At 49.5% G+C, this 19,931-nt stretch overlaps 1 long non-coding RNA gene across 1 annotated transcript in view; it reads left to right on the top strand.

Annotated features, from left to right (window-relative positions):
• The window catches only part of LOC124039376, a 653,822-nt gene that overhangs the window by 147,575 nt on the left and 486,316 nt on the right, over positions 1-19,931 (top strand). Inside the window, exon 2 of the long non-coding RNA XR_006839558.1 lies at positions 2,431-2,545. This is a non-coding gene — a long non-coding RNA (uncharacterized LOC124039376). The remainder of the gene's footprint in view (positions 1-2,430; positions 2,546-19,931) is intronic.

Below are 19,931 nucleotides of genomic sequence, written 5' to 3'. Positions count from 1 at the left end.
CATCATTACTACACACACACACACACTCACACACTCACACACGCACACGCACACGCACACGCACACACGCACACACGGACACACGCACACACGGACACACGCACACACACACACGCACGCACACACACACACACACACACACACACACACACACACACACACACACACACACACACACACACACACACACACACACACACACACACACACACACACACACACACACACACACACACACACACACACACACACAGAGCCTGTTTAATGTAGAACTACTCACAGAGGGGTAATAGGTGATGTGTGTGTGTGTGTGTGTGTGTGTGTGTGTGTGTGTGTGTGTGTGTGTGTGTGTGTGTGTGTGTGTGTGTGTGTGTGTGTGTGTGTGTGTGTGTGTGTGTGTGTGTGTGTGTGTGTGTGTGTGTGTGCGTGCGTGCGTGCGTGCGTGTGTGTGTGATTGCGTGAGTGTGTGCATAGTTGCGTGTAGTTTGAATCAATCAATCAATTAAATTGTATTTATTAAGCCCTTTTTACATGCATCAGCAGTTGACTTTAGCCCTTGGCTAAAACCCCCTGCTAAACTGTGAGGTTCAAAGAGAGGTGTGACAAAGTGAGGAAGAGACTGCTCTTATCAGCCTCAGATCAAACACTAAGCTTTCAGAGAGAGATGGAGGGAGGAGGGAGGGAAGGAAAAAGGGGGAGGGAGAGAGGGAGAGAGAGCGGGGGTAGTGGGGAGGGAAAGGGGAGGTAGAGAGACAGAGAGAAAAGCGGAGGGAGGGAGGGAGGGTCGCTCTGGGAGGGAGGGAGGGAGAGGGAAGGAGGGAGGGAGAGAGGGAGAGAGAGAGGGAGTGATGGTGAAAGAGAGGTAGAGGGAGATGGGGAGGGAGAGAGAGAGAGAGAGAGAAAAGCGGAGGGAGGGAGGGAGGGGAGAGGGAAGGAGGGAGGGAGAGAGAGAGAGAGTGGCACAGGGATGGAGGGGAGAGGGAAAGGGGAGAGAGCGAGAGAGATGAGAAGAAAGTGTTCAACCAGGAGACACCGAGAGAGAATGAGAGAGATTGTATGAAAAAGAGAGAGTGAAAGTGAGTGATAGACGGAGAGAGAAAATAAATGGTTTTGAATTGAGTCGCTGCAGTCTGTGCAAGGCCAGTGAATTGATGAAAGTCGGTGTGGGGTAAAGTCAACCTTATCTCTTCCAAGTTTCAGTTCTAAACATTTACTACACAGTACAATTGTACAGTCATCCTTATTATATGTCTCTATACTGCCAATACATGGTCACTATTACTGTTTCTACTGTGTTTCTACTGTGTTTCCTCAACGTGTCTACTGTGTGTCTGTGTTTCTACTGTGTGTCTGTGTTTCTACTGTGTTTCTACTGTGTTTCTACTGTATGTCTGTGTTTCTACTGTGTTTCTACTGTGTTTCTACTGTGTTTCTCTGTTTCTACTGTGTGTCTGTGTTTCTACTGTGTGTCTGTGTTTCTACTGTGTATCTGTGTTTCTACTGTGTTTCTCTGTTTCTACTGTGTGTCTGTGTTTCTACTGTGTGTCTGTGTTTCTACTGTGTTTCTACTGTGTTTCTACGGTGGTTCTGTGTTTCTACTGTGGTTCTCTGTTTCTACTGTGTGTCTGTGTTTCTACTGTGTGTCTGTGTTTCTACTGTGTTTCTACTGTGTTTCTCTGTTTCTACTGTGTGTCTGTGTTTCTACTATGTTTCTACTGTGTGTCTGTGTTTCTACTGTGTTTCTACTGTGTGTCTGTGTTTCTACTGTGTTTCTACTGTGTTTCTACTGTGTTTCTCTGTTTCTACTGTGTGTCTGTGTTTCTACTGTGTTTCTACTATGTGTCTGTGTTTCTACTGTGTTTCTACTGTGTTTCTCTGTTTCTACTGTGTTTCTCTGTTTCTACTGTGTGTCTGTGTTTCTACTGTGTTTCTACTGTGTGTCTGTGTTTCTCCTGTGTTTCTACTGTGTTTCTACTGTGTGTCTGTGTTTCTACTGTGTTTCTACTGTGTGTCTGTGTTTCTACTGTGTTTCTACTGTGTGTCTGTGTGTCTACTGTGTGTCTGTGTTTCTGTGTCTCTACCATTCTCTGCTCATTCACCAGTCCACATATACATTGACCCCCTACCTCAGTGTGTGTGTGTGTGAACTCGGTGTGTGTCCATGTTTACCTTCACGTACAGACAGAGGTGATGATCATTAGCTGATATCGACACAGCTTAAAGACAAGGTCCGAACACACAACCTATCCCCGTGGGAATTAACAAAAACTCTTCCTCTCTCTCTCTCTCTCTCTCTCTCTCTCTCTCTCTCTCTCTCTCTCTCTCTCTCTCTTCTCTCTCTCTCTCTCTCTCTCTCTCTCTCTCTCTCTCTCTCTCTCTCTCTCTCTCTCTCTCTCTCTCGTTCTCGCCCTCTCCCCCTTTCTCTCTCAGGCATGTAGAAGAGAATAAATGCTGAGTGTGAGAGAGAGGAGCGTTAGACACCAGTGGACATCATCTTTCCAGACCAAGGCCTTCTGGGATTGCTGCTGTCGGCAGATACAACAAGGTAGGACTCACCTCCATCTCCTTCACACACACACACACACACACACACACACACACACACACACACACACACACACACACACACACACACACACACACACACACACACACACACACACACACACACACACACACACACACACACAACACACACACACACACACACACACACACACACACACACACACACACACACACACACACACACACACACACACACACACACACACACACACACACACACACACACACACACACACACGCACGCACACACGCACACACACACAATCACACGCACGCACGCACACACACACACACACACACACACACACACACACACACACACACACACACACACACACACACACACACACACAATCGCACGCACACACACACACACACACACACACACACACACACACACATTACAACTCATTATGCATTACAACACACACACAATTGACAATCACACACATTACACACACACAAGGTGTTTTCACACAACCCTGACACGCTTTGAAACGTGCAGATTTAATCTGACGTACTAAAAGCTCTGTTTTTGTGTGGAAGCCTATGAAAAGTTTCACAAATAAAATCAGTGGATGTATGATGTGTGAACACAGGGCACTCATCATAACACAGTGTTATGTTTATGTTATGTTACCCCCAACCACACACACTGTCCTCTCACACACTGACAAATGTCTGTGTCACACACACACACACACACACACACACACACACACACACACACACACACACACACACACACACACACACACACGCACAGAAGCACACGCGCATACACACACACATTACAACTCATTATGCATTACAACTATACACAACCAATTGACAATCTTGCGGTTGAACACATTACTATCAATGTTTATCGACAAGGTGTTTTCAGGAAACAACCCTGACACTGATTATGTCTTTGAAACGTGCAGATTTAATCTGACTGTTAATTAAAAAGAGTACTAAAAGCTCTGTTTTTGTGTGGAAGCCTATGAAAAGTTTGCAATAATATTACAAATAAAATCAGTGGATGTATGATATGTGAACAGTGGAGGCTGCCGAGGGCAGGACGGCTCATCATAATGTCTGGAACGGAGGAGTGTTATGTTTACTTCCTGATTACTGTTCTCTCCATGGGAGACCAGAGGTTATTCGTGTGTGTTTTTGTGTATGTTTGTTTGTGTGTGTGTGTGTGTGTGTGTGTGTGTGTGTGTGTGTGTGTGTGTGTGTGTGTGTGTGTGTGTGTGTGTGTGTGTGTGTGTGTGTGTGTGTGTGTGTGTGTGTGTGTGTGTGGGTGTGTGAAAGAGAGATTAATATGAGTGGAGATTGTGAGACATGGCCGTACCACTCAGGAGAGATCTCACAATGATCAAGCCAGAGCCAGAGAAACCAGAAAACTGGGCCGGAGGCAGAGGGGGTCCATGGGACTGTTTAGGCCTATATATGAGTGTGTGTGTCCATGTGTGTGTGTCCATGTGTGTGTGTCCATGTATGTGTGCTTGAAGGAGGATTTTAAAATCTGGCAGAAATATGCATGCCGAAACTTGGGGATCTTCTCGGAAGAATCTCCCACTCTCTGCACCCTCCCTCCGTGCCTCCATATCTCTCCTCCCTCCCTCCCTCCCTCCCTCCCTCCCTCCCTCCCTCCCCCTCCCTCCCTCCCTCCCCTCCCTCCCTCCCTCCCCTCCCTCCCTCCCTCCCTCCATCCCCCCTCCCTCCCTCCCTCCCTCCTCCCTCCCTCCCTCTCCTCCCCTCCCTCCATCTCGCTCCTCCATCTCTCTCCTCCCTCATCCATATCTCTCCTCCCTTCTCCCCATCTCTCTTCCCACCCTATCTCCTCTCCCTATCTCTCGTCCCTCCATCCCTCCATCTCTCCTCCCTCCCTATCACTCTTCCCTCCCTATCTCTCCTCCCTCCTCCCAATCTCTCATCCCTCTTTCTCCTCCCTATCTCTCATCTCTCCTCCCCATCTCTCCACCTTCCCTCCCTCCAACCCTCCTCCCATCTCCCTCCCTCTCTCCTCCCCATCCCTCCCTCCATCCCTCCATATCTCTCCTCCCGCCCAATCTCTCCTCCTTATCTCTCTAACCTCCCTATTTCACATTCCCCTTTCTCCTCTCTATCTCTCCTCCCTCCTCCCCATCTCTCCCCCCTCCTTCCTCCTCCCTATCTCTCATCCTTCCCTCTCTCAAACCCTATCTCTCTTCCTCCATATCTCCCTCCCTCCCTCCATATCTCTCATCCCTCTTTCTCCTCCTTCCTCCCCATCTCTCCCTCCCTCCTCATCTCTCTTCTCTCCCTCTCTCATCCCCATTTCTCCTCCTTCCTCCCCATCTCTCCCCCTCCTCCCACCTCCCCATCTCTCCCCCTCTTCCCTCCCCCCATCTCTCTCATCCTTCCCTCTCTCAAACCCTCCCTCCCTCTTTCTCCTCCTTCCTCCCACTCTTCCCTCCTCCCCATTTCTCTCTCCTCCTTCCCTCTCTCAAACATTATCTCCCTCCCTCTCCTCCTTCCTTATCTCTCCTCCCTCCTTATCTCCTCTCTCCTTCCTATCTCCAAACGCAGTTCTAAAAAATGCCTGAATTGGTGACAATGTAAAAAAATATATGTTTTAGCTCCAGAGCTACAGAGTTGGAGGGATCTGAGAGAATTAGTACACAGGCCAAGTGTTGCTTTCTGTGGGTAGAGGAAGCAGCAGAGAGGACCTCAGATCCAGGCCACAGGCACACTCAGGAAGACTGAGAAGGATAAACAGGAAGATAGATATGGTAGGGTTTGCATAGGATACAGATACTTTATTGTGTTGAATGTATTTATGCAAACTATAAATAATATATATATATTGTTTGGTAGTCTACTTTGCTATGAATCAAACCTATGAAAATATACTGTGCATAAATCTAATACAAGTCTCCCGTCCACATTTTGGTCAGAATACTGGTCCTTTTCCATGACCTATTCCATTTCCCCCTCACAGAGCAGAGCATATAACCTAGCAACATAAGTATTCCGGAATGGCTGTGGAGCACAAAGATTCCAAGTCGTGCTCGAGTGTCTGTCTCCGTGGGTTACCAAGTCACCATCATGTCCAAGGGGCATGAGGGTTAGTTTCCCACCAAGGTCTATCCCACCCCCAGCAGGGGGACACACTCGTCTACTCCCACGCCCAGGGAGGAGGCACCTACACACACATACTCTAATCCCAGTCCCAGCTTGAGGGCCAGAGGAAACACAAGAGCAAAGACTCCCAAGGGCAAGGATGTATAAGAAGTGAAAGGAGAGACAGAGAGGGATGGAGGGTGACAGGGAGAGAGGGGTGCAGGGAGAGAAGGACATAGGGAGAGAGGGAGGGGAGAGAGTGAGAGAGGGAATATGGCAATACATAGTATAACTACAGTAATAAGGCAATACATAGTATAACTACAGTAATAAGGCAATACATAGTATAACTACAGTAATAAGGCAATACATAGTATAACTACAGTAATAAGGCAATACATAGTATAACTACAGTAATAAGACAATACATAGTATAACTACAGTAATATGAAAGTACATAGTATAACTACAGTAATATGAAAGTACATAGTATAACTACAGTAATATGACAGTACATAGTATAACTACAGTAATATGAAAGTACATAGTATAACTACAGTAAAAAAGCAGTACAGAGTATAACTACAGTAATACAGCAGTTTTTTATTTTTTATTTAATTTTACTAGGCAAGTCAGTTAAGAACACATTCTTAATTTCAATAACGGCCTAGGAACAGTGGGTAACTGCCTGTTCAGGGGTAGAACGACAGATTTGTACCTTGTCAGCTTGGGGATTCAAACTTGCAACCTTTCGGTTACTAGTCCAACGCTCTAACCACTAGGCTACCCTGCCGCCCCAGTACAGAGCATAACTACAGTAATACATTCTACCTCCAGTGGATTCATCTGTCCTATCACGACAATTCTATCCACATGGCACCCTATACCCTACAAAGCGCACTACTTTTGACCAGACACTTGGTCAAAAGTAGTGCACTATCATAAATAGGGTGCCATTTTGGACTCTACCCCTGCCATCCTATCAGTATGGCTTGCTGCTTCCTGTCTGCTTTTCCGATGAGGTTCCCTGTGCGTTTTCTCATGTTTTTTATATGATATAGTGGAATGTTCTCTTTTTGAGCTCTCACAGGGAGCAACATGCCTCTCGATCTCTGATAGCAGCTGTTGATCAATAGCAATATAGCATCGGTGTGTGTCTGTGTGTTTGTGTTTATACATAGATGTGTGTGTGTAGGAGTTGATGCGTGGGGGATTGAATTTCAGACTGAAATGGTCCTCTCCACCACCTACCCATAATCCTTCACACCTTTTATTGCCTTTTCTATTATATCCTCCATCTTGGTTTTATACTTCATCATGGCTCCCTCCTTCCTGCCTATAATTCTCCTTGGACCCACGCACGAACGCAGGCACAAATTCACAGACAAAACACACACACACAAGCACACACATGTGCACAGAAGCAGCACACAAACACATATTTCTCCCCCATTCCCTCGACCTCTACCCATTCCCCATCCTCTCTTCAATCTCACCCTCTCATGGATGTATTTAGTAGTATTTCAAAGCGTGAACATTTGCTGTTGTGTCCTGGCCGCCTGGCATTTTCATGTGTGTGTTGTGAATGTGTGTGTGTTGTGAATGTGTGTGTGTTGTGAATGTGTGTGTTGTGAATGTGTGTGCTGTGAATGTGTGTGTTGTGAATGTGTGTGTGTTGTGAATGTGTGTGTGTTGTGAATGTGTGTGCTGTGAATGTGTGTGCTGCGAATGTGTGTGCTGTGAATGTGTGTGCTTTGAATGTGTGCGCTGTGAATGTGTGTGTGTGCTGTGAATGTGTGTGCTGTGAATGTGTGTGTGTTGTGAATGTGTGTGCTGTGAATGTGTGTGTGTTGTGAATGTGTGTGTTGTGAATGTGTGTGCTGTGAATGTGTGTGCTGTGAATGTGTGTGTGTGCTGTAAATGTGTGTGCTGTGAATGTGTGTGTGTTGTGAATGTGTGTGTGTGCTGTGAATGTGTGTGCTGTGAATGTGTGTGTGTTGTGAATGTGTGTGCTGTGAATGTGTGTGCTGTGAATGTGTGTGCTGTGAATGTGTGTGCTGTGAATGTGTGTGCTGTGAATGTGTGTGCTGTGAATGTGTGTGTGTTGTGAATGTGTGTGCTGTGAATGTGTGCTGTGAATGTGTGTGCTGTGAATGTGTGGGCTGTGAATGTGTGTGTGTTGTGAATGTGTGTGCTGTGAATGTGTGTGCTGTGAATGTGTGTGCTGTGAATGTGTGTGCTGTGAATGTGTGTGCTGTGAATGTGTGTGCTTTGAAGTGAGAACCAACACCAACGTGAGAAAAGAAGAAGACGGATCAGCAAAAGGCTGTCCATCACCAAGCCCTGATAGGGTGCTTCTCATTCAGCCACACAGGTAGCAGAGGTGGGCCTCTCTCTCTCTCTCTCACTCTCTCTCCTGGTGGATTGATGGGACATGTAGATGGATGCATGTTGTCCATGAATACTGATGTGATGCCATCTCTCCCCCAAATGGCATCCTTTTCCCTACATCGTGCACTACTCCTATGGTCCCTGGACAAAAGTGGTGCACTTATATAGGGAATAGAATGCAATTTGGGACGTAGGAACTCTCTCTTGCCCTCTGTCAGGCAGCCATCTTGTATTGGCTCCTCAGAGACAGGCCAATCCGATTCCTGATTGATTTTAATTGCTGGGAGATTGAGAGGAAACAGGAGACAAAATAACAATCACATGAAGAAGAAAAGGAAATGTGGTTTCATGCTTTTGACAACACAGTCACTTGCTCCAATAAATGGCCAATCACCAGTGTCTGAGTGTGCATGTTTTAGTTTGTTTGCGTGATTAAGAGTGTGTGTGTGTGATTTAAGGAGACAGGGTATGATGTGTGTATCCTGTGAGCATGCTAGCCAGAGGATGACACACGACTGGGACTCTGTCATCAGGTTGTGACTCAGAACGGGTGACGTGTGTGATTTGTGTGTCACCACGTCTCTGTCTGTCTGGTCTGTCCATCTGTACGTACATCTGTCTGTTTGTCAGCCACTTCAGGTATGCTGTGAGTGAGTGAGTGAGAGAGAGAGAGAGAGAGAGAGAGAGAGAGAGAGAGAGAGAGAGAGAGAGAGAGAGAGAGAGAGAGAGAGAGAGAGAGAGAGAGAGAGAGAGAGAGAGAGAGAGAGAGAGAGAGAGAGAGAGAGAGAGAGAGAGAGAGAGTTATAGAGAGAGAGAGAGAGAGAGAGAGAGAGAGAGAGAGAGAGAGAGAGAGAGAGAGAGTTATAGAGAGAGAGTTATAGAGAGAGAGAGAGAGAGAGAGAGAGAGAGAGAGAGAGAGAGAGAGAGAGAGAGAGAGAGAGAGAGAGATACTCACTGCGGTGGCGGTCAGCGCCCTCTTTTTGCCGCCTCACGACCCGTTGTAGATGTACATGGGTGGCGTCCCAGGTCTCCTCTGAGCGCTTGAACTATTCGTCCACCGCAGGAGCTTCAATCTGGCTCTGATGCCATGGTGCCAGATCCAGCTGATACCCCAGTCGCACTGGAAAGGAGAGAGGTTAGTGGAGGAGGGGCGGAGTGAGTTTTGGGCCATCTCTGCCCAGGGGATAAACGCCGCTCCCTGCCCCGGCCGGTCCTGGCAATATGACCTCAGAAACCTACCCACATCCTGGTTGACTCTCTCCACCTGCCCGTTACTCTCGGGGTGGAAACCTGAGGTGAGGCTGACCGAGACCCCCAGAAGTTCCATGAATGCTCTCCAGACCCTGGACGTGAACTGAGGAGCCTATCAGAGACTATGTCCCCATAGTGCCGGAAGACATGAGTGAACAGGGCCTCCTTACAACCCCTAGGAAGTCAAAATATTGATACTTTATAACCAGATGCCAAGAATACGCCCCCCGACACAAAAATAAAGAAAGAAAATAAGGAGACTGTGTCATACACTATATATACAAAGTATGTGGACACCCCTTCAAATGAATGGATTTGGCTGTTTCAGCTGTTGCTGACAGGTGTATAAAATCGAGCAGTTGTCCACATACTTTTGGTCATGTAGTGTATGTATCTCTAGCTGTTCACCTCTTTCTTTCTTTTCTGGAATATCAACAGATGACAACTTTATTAACCCGCGACTGATTTACAGGGGACGCTCTTCATTGTGGAAACGGACGGCGAGCTATCACTCTTTAAGATTGTTTTTTTACATTTACATTTTTTCCTCTTGTCATTCTTTTTTCTACAAGTGGATGAAGGGAATAAATCCGCTGGACTGTCAGCAGGTAGTTTCATCTCCCATTTCCCTGACCTGAGGAGTTGAACGTTTATTTCATCACACAGATTATATAGTCTCGCACAGAGTGTCGCTAACACCCCGTTTGACCGGCTCGAAAATATGTCAAAGCATTTATTTTTTTTACTCGATCCAAAGTGAAAATAAATCTTTGTCAAAGAGTTAACTCCGTTTCTGTCTTTTACCGTGAAGTGCTTCTGTATTTTATGCTGAGAAGGAGAGCGAGAAAGAGATGGGAGAGAAAGTACTCTGTGAAGCTGAAAAAGAGAGAGACAGAGATATGAGCGAGAGAGATGAGAGAGAGAAAATGAGTGAAGCAAAGGACTTGTGGGAGGAGAAGCCTCAAGATGCTCAGTGTTAAAGGAAACTACTGCAGGATACACTTGGATTTGAAGTCTTCCTCTGTTGAAGTCACTAGAGATTCATCTCTAAGATCATTCATCTATCTACTGCATTCTGAAACGTACAGTACCAGTCAAAAGTTTGGACGCTTACTAATTCAATTATACATATATTTTTTTACTATTTTCTACATTGCAGAATAATAGTGAAGACATCAACACTATGAAACAACACATATGGAATCATGTGTAAGCAAATCAAAATATATTTTAGATTTTAGATTTTTCAAAATAGCCACCCTTTGCCTTGATTACAGCTTTGCACACTCTTGGCATTTTCTCAACCTATAAGGGCACAAGGTGAGACCCCAATGCAGACACAGGAGGCAGATGGTTGAGCTCCGATATTTATTATATCAAAAGAGCTAGGCAAACGGCAGGTCAGGGACAGGCGAGAGTTCATAAACCAGGTCAGAGTCCAAACCAGGACAGTACCAGGGGATAGGCAGGCTCGAGGTCAGGACAGTACCAGGGGATAGGCAGGCTCGAGGTCAGGACAGTACCAGGGGATAGGCAGGCTTGAGGTCAGGACAGTACCAGGGGATTCAGGCTCGAGGTGAACAGGGGTCAGTCAGGACAGTACCAGGGGTCAGAGTCCAAACAGTACCAGGGGATAGGCAGGCAGGGGTTCAGTGAGGTCAGGACAGTACCAGGGGATAGGCAGGCTCGAGGTCAGGACAGTACCAGGGGATAGGCAGGCTCGAGGTCAGTACCAGGGGGAGGCAGGCTCGAGTACCAGGGGATAGGCAGGCTCATGGTCAGGACAGTACCAGGGGATAGGCAGGCTCATGGTCAGGACAGGGGTTCAGTGAACAGGTCAGAGTCCAAACAGTACCAGGGGATAGGCAGGCTCGAGGTCAGGACAGTACCAGGCGATAGGCAGGCTTGAGGTCAGGACAGTACCAGGGGATAGGCAGGCTCGAGGTCAGGACAGTACCAGGGGATAGGCAGGCTCGAGGTCAGGACAGTACAAGGGGATAGGCAGGCTCGAGGTCAGGACAGTACTAGGGGATAGGCAGGCTCGAGGTCAGGACAGTACAAGGGGATAGGCAGGCTCGAGGTCAGGACTGTACCAGGCGATAGGCAGGCTCGAGGTCAGGACAGTACCAGGGGATAGGCAGGCTTGAGGTCAGGACAGTACCAGGGGATAGGCAGGCTCGAGGTCAGGACTGTACCAGGGGATAGGCAGGCTCGAGGTCAGGACAGTACCAGGGGATAGGCAGGCTCGAGGTCAGGACAGTACCAGGGGATAGGCAGGCTCGAGGTCAGGACTGTACCAGGGGATAGGCAGGCTTGAGGTCAGGACAGTACCAGGGGATAGGCAGGCTCGAGGTCAGGACAGTACCAGGGGATAGGCAGGCTCGAGGTCAAGACAGTACCAGGGGATAGGCAGGCTCGAGGTCAGGACAGTACTAGGGGATAGGCAGGCTCGAGGTCAGGACAGTACTAGGGGATAGGCAGGCTCGAGGTCAGGACAGTACCAGGGGATAGGCAGGCTCGAGGTCAGGACAGTACCAGGGGATAGGCAGGCTCGAGGTCAGGACATTACCAGGGGATAGGCAGGCTTGAGGTCAGGACAGGGGTTCAGTGAACAGGTCAGAGTCCAAACAGTACCAGGGGATAGGCAGGCTCGAGGTCAGGACAGTACCAGGGGATAGGCAGGCTCGAGGTCAGGACAGTACCAGGGGATAGGCAGGCTCGAGGTCAGGACAGTACCAGGGGATAGGCAGGCTCATGGTCAGGACAGTACCAGGGGATAGGCAGGCTCATGGTCAGGACAGGGGTTCAGTGAACAGGTCAGAGTCCAAACAGTACCAGGGGATAGGCAGGCTCGAGGTCAGGACAGTACCAGGCGATAGGCAGGCTTGAGGTCAGGACAGTACCAGGGGATAGGCAGGCTCGAGGTCAGGACAGTACCAGGGGATAGGCAGGCTCGAGGTCAGGACAGTACAAGGGGATAGGCAGGCTCGAGGTCAGGACAGTACTAGGGGATAGGCAGGCTCGAGGTCAGGACAGTACAAGGGGATAGGCAGGCTCGAGGTCAGGACTGTACCAGGCGATAGGCAGGCTCGAGGTCAGGACAGTACCAGGGGATAGGCAGGCTTGAGGTCAGGACAGTACCAGGGGATAGGCAGGCTCGAGGTCAGGACTGTACCAGGGGATAGGCAGGCTCGAGGTCAGGACAGTACAAGGGGATAGGCAAGCTCGAGGTCAGGACAGTACCAGGGGATAGGCAGGCTCATGGTCAGGACAGTACAAGGGGATAGGCAGGCTTGAGGTCAGGACAGTACTAGGGGATAGGCAGGCTCATGGTCAGGACAGTACTAGGGGATAGGCAGGCTCGAGGTCAGGACAGTACCAGGGGATAGGCAGGCTCATGGTCAGGACAGTACAAGGGGATAGGCAGGCTCGAGGTCAGGACAGTACCAGGGGATAGGCAGGCTCATGGTCAGGACAGTACAAGGCGATAGGCAGGCTTGAGGTCAGGACAGTACTAGGGGATAGGCAGGCTCAAGGTCAGGACAGTACTAGGGGATAGGCAGGCTCGAGGTCAGGACAGTACCAGGGGATAGGCAGGCTCGAGGTCAGGACAGTACTAGGTGATAGGCAGGCTCGAGGTCAGGACAGTACCAGGGGATAGGCAGGCTCGAGGTCAGGACAGTACCAGGGGATAGGCAGGCTCGAGGTCAGGACAGTACCAGGGGATAGGCAGGCTCGAGGTCAGGACTGTACTAGGGGATAGGCAGGCTCGAGGTCAGGACAGTACAAGGGGATAGGCAGGCTTGAGGTCAGGACAGTACCAGGGGATAGGCAGGCTCGAGGTCAGGACAGGCAGGGGTTCAGTGAACAGGTCAGAGTCCAAACAGTACCAGGGGATAGGCAGGCTCGAGGTCAGGACAGGCAGGGGATAGGCAGGCTCGAGGTCAGGACAGGGGTTCAGTGAACAGGTCCGAGTCCAGACAGTACAAGGGGATAGGCAGGCTCATGGTCAGGACAGTACTAGGGGATAGGCAGGCTTGAGGTCAGGACAGTACCAGGGGATAGGCAAGCTCGAGGTCAGGACAGTACAAGGGGATAGGCAGGCTCGAGGTCAGGACAGTACCAGGGGATAGGCAGGCTCGAGGTCAGGACAGTACTAGGGGATAGGCAGGCTCGAGGTCAGGACAGTACTAGGGGATAGGCAGGCTTGAGGTCAGGACAGTACTAGGGGATAGGCAGGCTCGAGGTCAGGACAGTACAAGGGGATAGGCAGGCTCGAGGTCAGGACAGTACCAGGGGATAGGCAGGCTCGAGGTCAGGACAGTACCAGGGGATAGGCAGGCTCGAGGTCAGGACAGTACTAGGGGATAGGCAGGCTTGAGGTCAGGACAGTACTAGGGGATAGGCAGGCTCGAGGTCAGAACAGGCAGAGTGGTCAGGCGGGCGGATACGGAGTCAGGACAGGGAAGGGTCAAAACCAGGAGGGCTAGGAAATATAGAGACTGGGAAATATAGGAGTAAGGAGAAATCCTTGTACAGAGAGACAGGAAACACAGGGATAAATACACCGGGACTATTGGGATAAAAGGGAGACACCTGGAGGTGGGTGGAGACAATCACAAAGACAGGTGAAACCGATCAGGGCATGACATAACCAGCTTCACCTTGAATGCTTTTCCAACAGTCTTGAAGGAGTTCCCACATATGCTGAGCACTTGTTGCCTGCTTTTCCTTCACTCTGCCAGTCAAACTCTTCCCAAACCATCTCAATTTGGTTGAGGTCTGGTGATTGTGGAAGCCAGGTCATCTGATGCAGCACTCCATCACTCTCCTTCTTGGTCAAATATCCCTTACACAGCCTAGAGGTGTGTTGGGTCATTGTCCTGTTGAAAAACAAATGATTGTCCCCACTAAGGCACAAAACAGATGGGATGGCGTTTCACTGAAGAATGTGTTGGTAGCCATGCTGGTTAAGTGTGCCTTGAATTCGAAATAAATCACTGACAGTGGCACCAGCAAAGCACCCACACACCATCACACCTCCTCCTCCATGCTTCACGGTGGGAACCACATGTGCAGAGATCATTCGTTCACCTGCTCTGCGTCTCACAATGTCACGGCGGTTTGAACCACAAATCTCACATTTGGACTCATCAGACCAAAGGACAGATTTCCACCAGTCTATTGCTTATCGCTCATGTTTCTTTTCCCAAGCAAGTCTCTTCTTCTTCTTGGTTTCCTTTAGTCGTGATTTCTTTGCAGCAATTCGGCCATGAAGGCCTGATTCACGCAGTCTCCTCTGAACAGTTGATGTTGAGATGTGTGTTTTACTTGAACTCTGTGAAGCATTTATTTGGGCTGCAATTTCTGAGGCTGGTAACTCTCATGCACTTACACTCTGCAGCAGAGGTAACTCTGGGTTTTCCTTTCCTGTGGCGGTCCTTTTGAGAGCCAGTTTCATCATAGCGCTTGATGGTTTTCGCGACTGCACTTGAAGAAACTTTCAAAGTTCTTGAAATGTTCCACATTGACTAAGCTTCATTCCATAAAGTAACGATGGACTGTCATTTCTCTTTGCTTATTTGAGCTGTTCTTACCATAATAAGGACTTGGTATTTTACCAAATAGGGCCATCTTCTGTATGCCACCCCTACCATGTCACAACACAACTGATTGGCAAAAATTCCACAAATGAACTTTTTACTTTTAATTTTTAAGGCACACCTGTTAATTGAAATGCATTCCAGGTGACTACCTCATGAAGCTGGTTGAGAGAATTCCAAGAGGTGTCATCAAGGCAAAGAATTGCTACTTAGAAGAATCTCAAATATAAAATATACTTTGATTTGTATGAACCCCTTTCTTTTCTGGTTACTACATTATTCCATACGTGCTATTTCATAGTGTTGACTTCACTATTATTCTACATTGTAGATAATAGAACAAATAATTGTATGAGCAGGTATGTCCAAAATGTTGACCGGTACTGTATATAGTTTGATATAATGGAGGGGAAGTCCACACACACACACACACACACACACACATGCACGCACGCACGCACGCACGCACGCACGCACGCACGCACGCACACACACACACACACACACACACACACACACACACACACACACACACACACACACACACACACACACACACACACACCTCTTCACTGTGGCTACTCACACACTGTCACCTTCATGCACACAGACAGGTGACAGAGTCAGAAGTACATCTGCCAAACCAACAGACTGGGTATGCAAGCGAGGGTGTGTGTGTGTTGAAAGTGATTGTCTAGGACTCAGTGACACTGGGATTCTGGCATGTCTCTCAGCCTCATGTCCTTAAACCAGGTACTGGGAATCTGGCATGTCTCTCAGCCTCATGTCCTTAAACCAGGTACTGGGAATCTGGCATGTCTTTCAGCCTCATGTCCTTAAACCAGGTACAGGGAATCTGGCATGTCTCTCAGCCTCATGTCCTTAAAACAGGTAGTGGGAATCTGGCATGTCTCTCAGCCTCATGTCCTTAAACCAGGACTGGGAATCTCTTTCTCACACACACATACACACAGACATATGCTAACATGCAAGTGTGTGTACGCAGGTATGTGTGTGTGTGGGGGGTGCACAGGTATGTGTGTGTGTGTGTGGGGGGGTGCACAGGTATGTGTGTGGGGGGCACAGGTGTGTGTGTGTGTGTGGGGATGGGGGTGGGGGTAGGGGGTTTGCACATGTATGTGTGTGTGTGGGGGGGTGCACAGGTATGTGTGTGTGTGTGGGGGTGGGAGTAGGAGGGTGATACACATGTATGTATGTGTGTGTGTGTGTGTGGGGGTAGGGGGGTTTGCACATGTATGTGTGTGTGTTTGTCGACCAAATAATAAGCGCAGCCTTCTCTTTTCTAAACAGCGCTAACCAGAACCTCATTAGCAGAACCTGAATCCACAACATTTGGTGCAATAACTTGTAAACATATTAAAAATGTATTTAAACCTACAGGCCTTGAACGCACATTTTTAATTTGCTGTCCTCCCCAATCTGCTATTTATAACATTTCCTGTAAAAATGGCCCTGAAACAAATATTTCAATATTGAAAAGATGGTTAGTGTGGAAATGGTGGTTGATCATTAAGCAATAATGTAGAATGACAATTTGTATTTGCGTTTGGTTGTGTGTCGGTGTGTAGTATTTGAGAGAAGAAAACTATTGTACCGAGAGATGTGTGATTTGTTCCTTCATATAATATGAATTCAACAGCAACCTGGACTCAAGGTGTGCGTCCAAATAGCACCTTGTTCCACCTTGATGCTGCATTTGACCAGAACCCACAGGGACTATACAGGGAATAGGGTCCATTTGAAATAATAAACTGAATTGATGAATGAGAGAAGGATGGCTGAGGGTGTGTCCTGAAAGGGGATTGTAGGAAACGGGGAGGAGACAAGGAGGAGATGGGGAGGAGACGAGGAGGAGAAGGGGAGGAGAAGGGGAGGAGAGGAGGAGAAGAGGAGGAGAAGGGGAGGAGATGGGGAGGAGAAGAGGAGAAGGGGAGAAGAAGGGGAGGAGAAGAGAAGGAGAAGGGGAGGAGATGGGGAGGAGAAGAGGAGAAGGGGAGGAGATGGGGAGGAGAAGAGGAGCAGGGGAGGAGATGGGGAGGAGAAGAGGAGAAGGGGAGGAGAAGGGGAGGAGAAGAGGAGGAGAAGGGGAGGAGATGGGGAGGAGATGGGGAGGAGAAGGGGAGGAGATGGGGAGGAGAAGAGGAGAAGGGGAGGAGAAGAGGAGGAGAAGGGGAGGAGATGGGGAGGAGAAGAGGAGAAGGGGATGAGAAGGGGAGGAGAAGAGGAGGAGAAGTGGAGGAGATGGGGAGGAGAAGAGGAGAAGGGGAGGAGATGGGGAGGAGAAGAGGAGGAGAAGGGGAGGAGAAGGGGAGGAGAAGAGGAGAAGAGGAGGAGAAGAGGAGGAGAAGGGGAGGAGATGGGGAGGAGAAGAGGATAAGAGGAGGAGAAGAGGAGAAGAGGAGGAGAAGAGGAGGAGAAGGGGAGGAGAAGAGGAGAAGAGGAGGAGAAGAGGAGGAGAAGGGGAGGAGAAGAGGAGGAGAAGAGGAGAAGAGGAGGAGAAGAGGAGGAGAAGGGGAGGAGAAGAGGAGAAGAGGAGGAGATGGAGAGGAGAAGAGGAGAAGAGGAGGAGAAGAGGAGGAGAAGGGGAGGAGAAGAGGAGAAGAGGAGGAGATGGGGAGGAGAAGAGGAGAAGGGGAGGAGATGGGGAGGAGAAGAGGAGAAGGGGAGGAGAAGGGGAGGAGAAGAGGAGGAGAAGGGGAGGAGATGGGGAGGAGATGGGGAGGAGAAGGGGAGGAGATGGGGAGGAGAAGAGGAGAAGGGGAGGAGAAGAGGAGGAGAAGGGGAGGAGATGGGGAGGAGAAGAGGAGAAGGGGATGAGAAGGGGAGGAGAAGAGGAGGAGAAGTGGAGGAGATGGGGAGGAGAAGAGGAGAAGGGGAGGAGATGGGGAGGAGAAGAGGAGGAGAAGGGGAGGAGAAGGGGAGGAGAAGAGGAGAAGAGGAGGAGAAGAGGAGGAGAAGGGGAGGAGATGGGGAGGAGAAGAGGAGAAGAGGAGGAGAAGAGGAGAAGAGGAGGAGAAGAGGAGGAGAAGGGGGGAGGAGAAGAGGAGAAGAGGAGGAGAAGAGGAGGAGGAGGGGAGGAGAAGAGGAGGAGAAGAGGAGAAGAGGAGGAGAAGAGGAGGAGAAGGGGAGGAGAAGAGGAGAAGAGGAGGAGATGGAGAGGAGAAGAGGAGAAGAGGAGGAGAAGAGGAGGAGAAGGGGAGGAGAAGAGGAGAAGAGGAGGAGATGGGGAGGAGAAGAGGAGAAGGCAGCAGAGTATCCTAGTGGTTAGAGCGTTGGACTAGTAACAGGAAGGTTGCGAGTTCAAACCCCCGAGCTGACAAGGTACAAATCTGTCGTTCTGCCCCTGAACAGGCAGTTAACCCACTGTTCCCAGGCCGGTTAAATAAAGGTTAAAAAAATGGGAGGAGAAGAGGAGAAGAGGAGGAGACGGGGAGGAGACGTGACGAGGAGAAGGGGAGGAGATGGGGAGGAGATGGGGAGGAGAAGGGGAGGAGATGGGGAGGAGAAGAGGAGAAGGGGAGGAGAAGAGGAGGAGAAGGGGAGGAGAAGAGGAGGAGACTGGGAGGAGAAGAGGAGGAGACGGGGAGGAGACGGGGAGAAGATGAGGAGGAGACGGGGAGGAGACGGGGAGGAGACGGGGAGGAGACGGGGAGGAGAAGAGGAGGAGAAGAGGAGGAGAAGAGGAGGAAGTGGGGAGGAGAAGAAGAGGAAGCGGGGAGGAGACGTGGAGGAGAAGAGGAGGAGACGGGGGGAGACGGGGAGGAGAAGAGGAGGAGACGGGGAGGAGACAGGGGAGGAGACGAGGAGGAGACGAGGAGGAGAAGAGGAGGAGACTGGGAGGAGAAGAGGAGGAGACGGGGAGGAGACGAAGAGGAGGAGACGAGGAGGAGAAGAGGAGGAGACGGGGAGGAGACGGGGAGGAGACGGGGAGGAGAAGAGGAGGAGACTGGGAGGAGGAGACGGGGAGGAGACGAAGAGGAGGAGACGGGGAGGAGAAGAGGAGGAGAAGAGGAGGAAGTGGGGAGGAGAAGAGGAGGAGACGAGGAGGAGAAGAGGAGGAGAAGAGGAGGAGACGAGGAGGAAAAGAGGAGGAACCACACACACACACAGCCCACTGACTTGCTTAGTCAGCCCACTCTCTCCAGTGGCACCAGGGGGACTCACAGTCGGACCTTGGCTGCAGATTGGTCTGTGTGGACACATATGCACACATATACACACACGTCACAGATGGGACGAATGGACAACCCCTTAACAAGCCACAATCTCCAAGTACAAACCTACATCTGTGTGTGTGTGTGTGTCTGCGTGTGCGTGTAGTATTTCAATTTAACATACATGTGTGTTCACCGGATCAAATGTTCTTGTCGTTGTATTAGTGGACACGGGGCTACATGACCCTGTTTTAATATTACAACAAACATCCTCTGCTCCTTGTGCTACTAGGACCTGAACACACCATCAACAAGCTGTCAGGCTGCCCTGCACACGCACACACACACACACACACACACACACACACACACACATACGTTGCGTATGAATTCACCGAGGAAGTGTCCTGATAGATGGTAATTAGCATAACAGCTGTTGGTCGTTGTCAGGTGTCTGCGTGTGAGTGTGTGTGTTCGTCTGCGTCTGCATGTGTGTCTGTGTCTGTGTCTGTGTCTGTGTCTGTGTCTGTGTCTGTGTCTTTGTCTTTGTCTTTGTCTGTGTCTGTGTCTGTGTCTGTGTCTGTGTCTGTGTCTGTGTCTGTGTCTGTGTCTGTGTCTGTGTCTGCGTCTGCGTCTGCGTCTGCGTCTGCGTCTGCGTCTGTGTCTGCGTCTGTGTCTGCGCCATCAACAGACAACATCAGAATGTCCTATTTCCTGCTTTTTTTACTGTCACATGACTACATTTCCATTGATTGGACAGCAACACAGGCAATATTCTATGCATTTATATCTTTCTTCCTGTAGGCTTATTATGATTGACATAAATATAATCTTCTTGGTAAAATACATT

This window comes from Oncorhynchus gorbuscha, linkage group LG07 (genome assembly GCF_021184085.1).
Source record: "Oncorhynchus gorbuscha isolate QuinsamMale2020 ecotype Even-year linkage group LG07, OgorEven_v1.0, whole genome shotgun sequence".
NCBI lineage: Eukaryota > Metazoa > Chordata > Actinopteri > Salmoniformes > Salmonidae > Oncorhynchus > Oncorhynchus gorbuscha.
The sequence above is the reverse complement of the archived record's forward strand: the minus strand, read 5'-3'. Positions and strand labels throughout refer to the sequence as shown.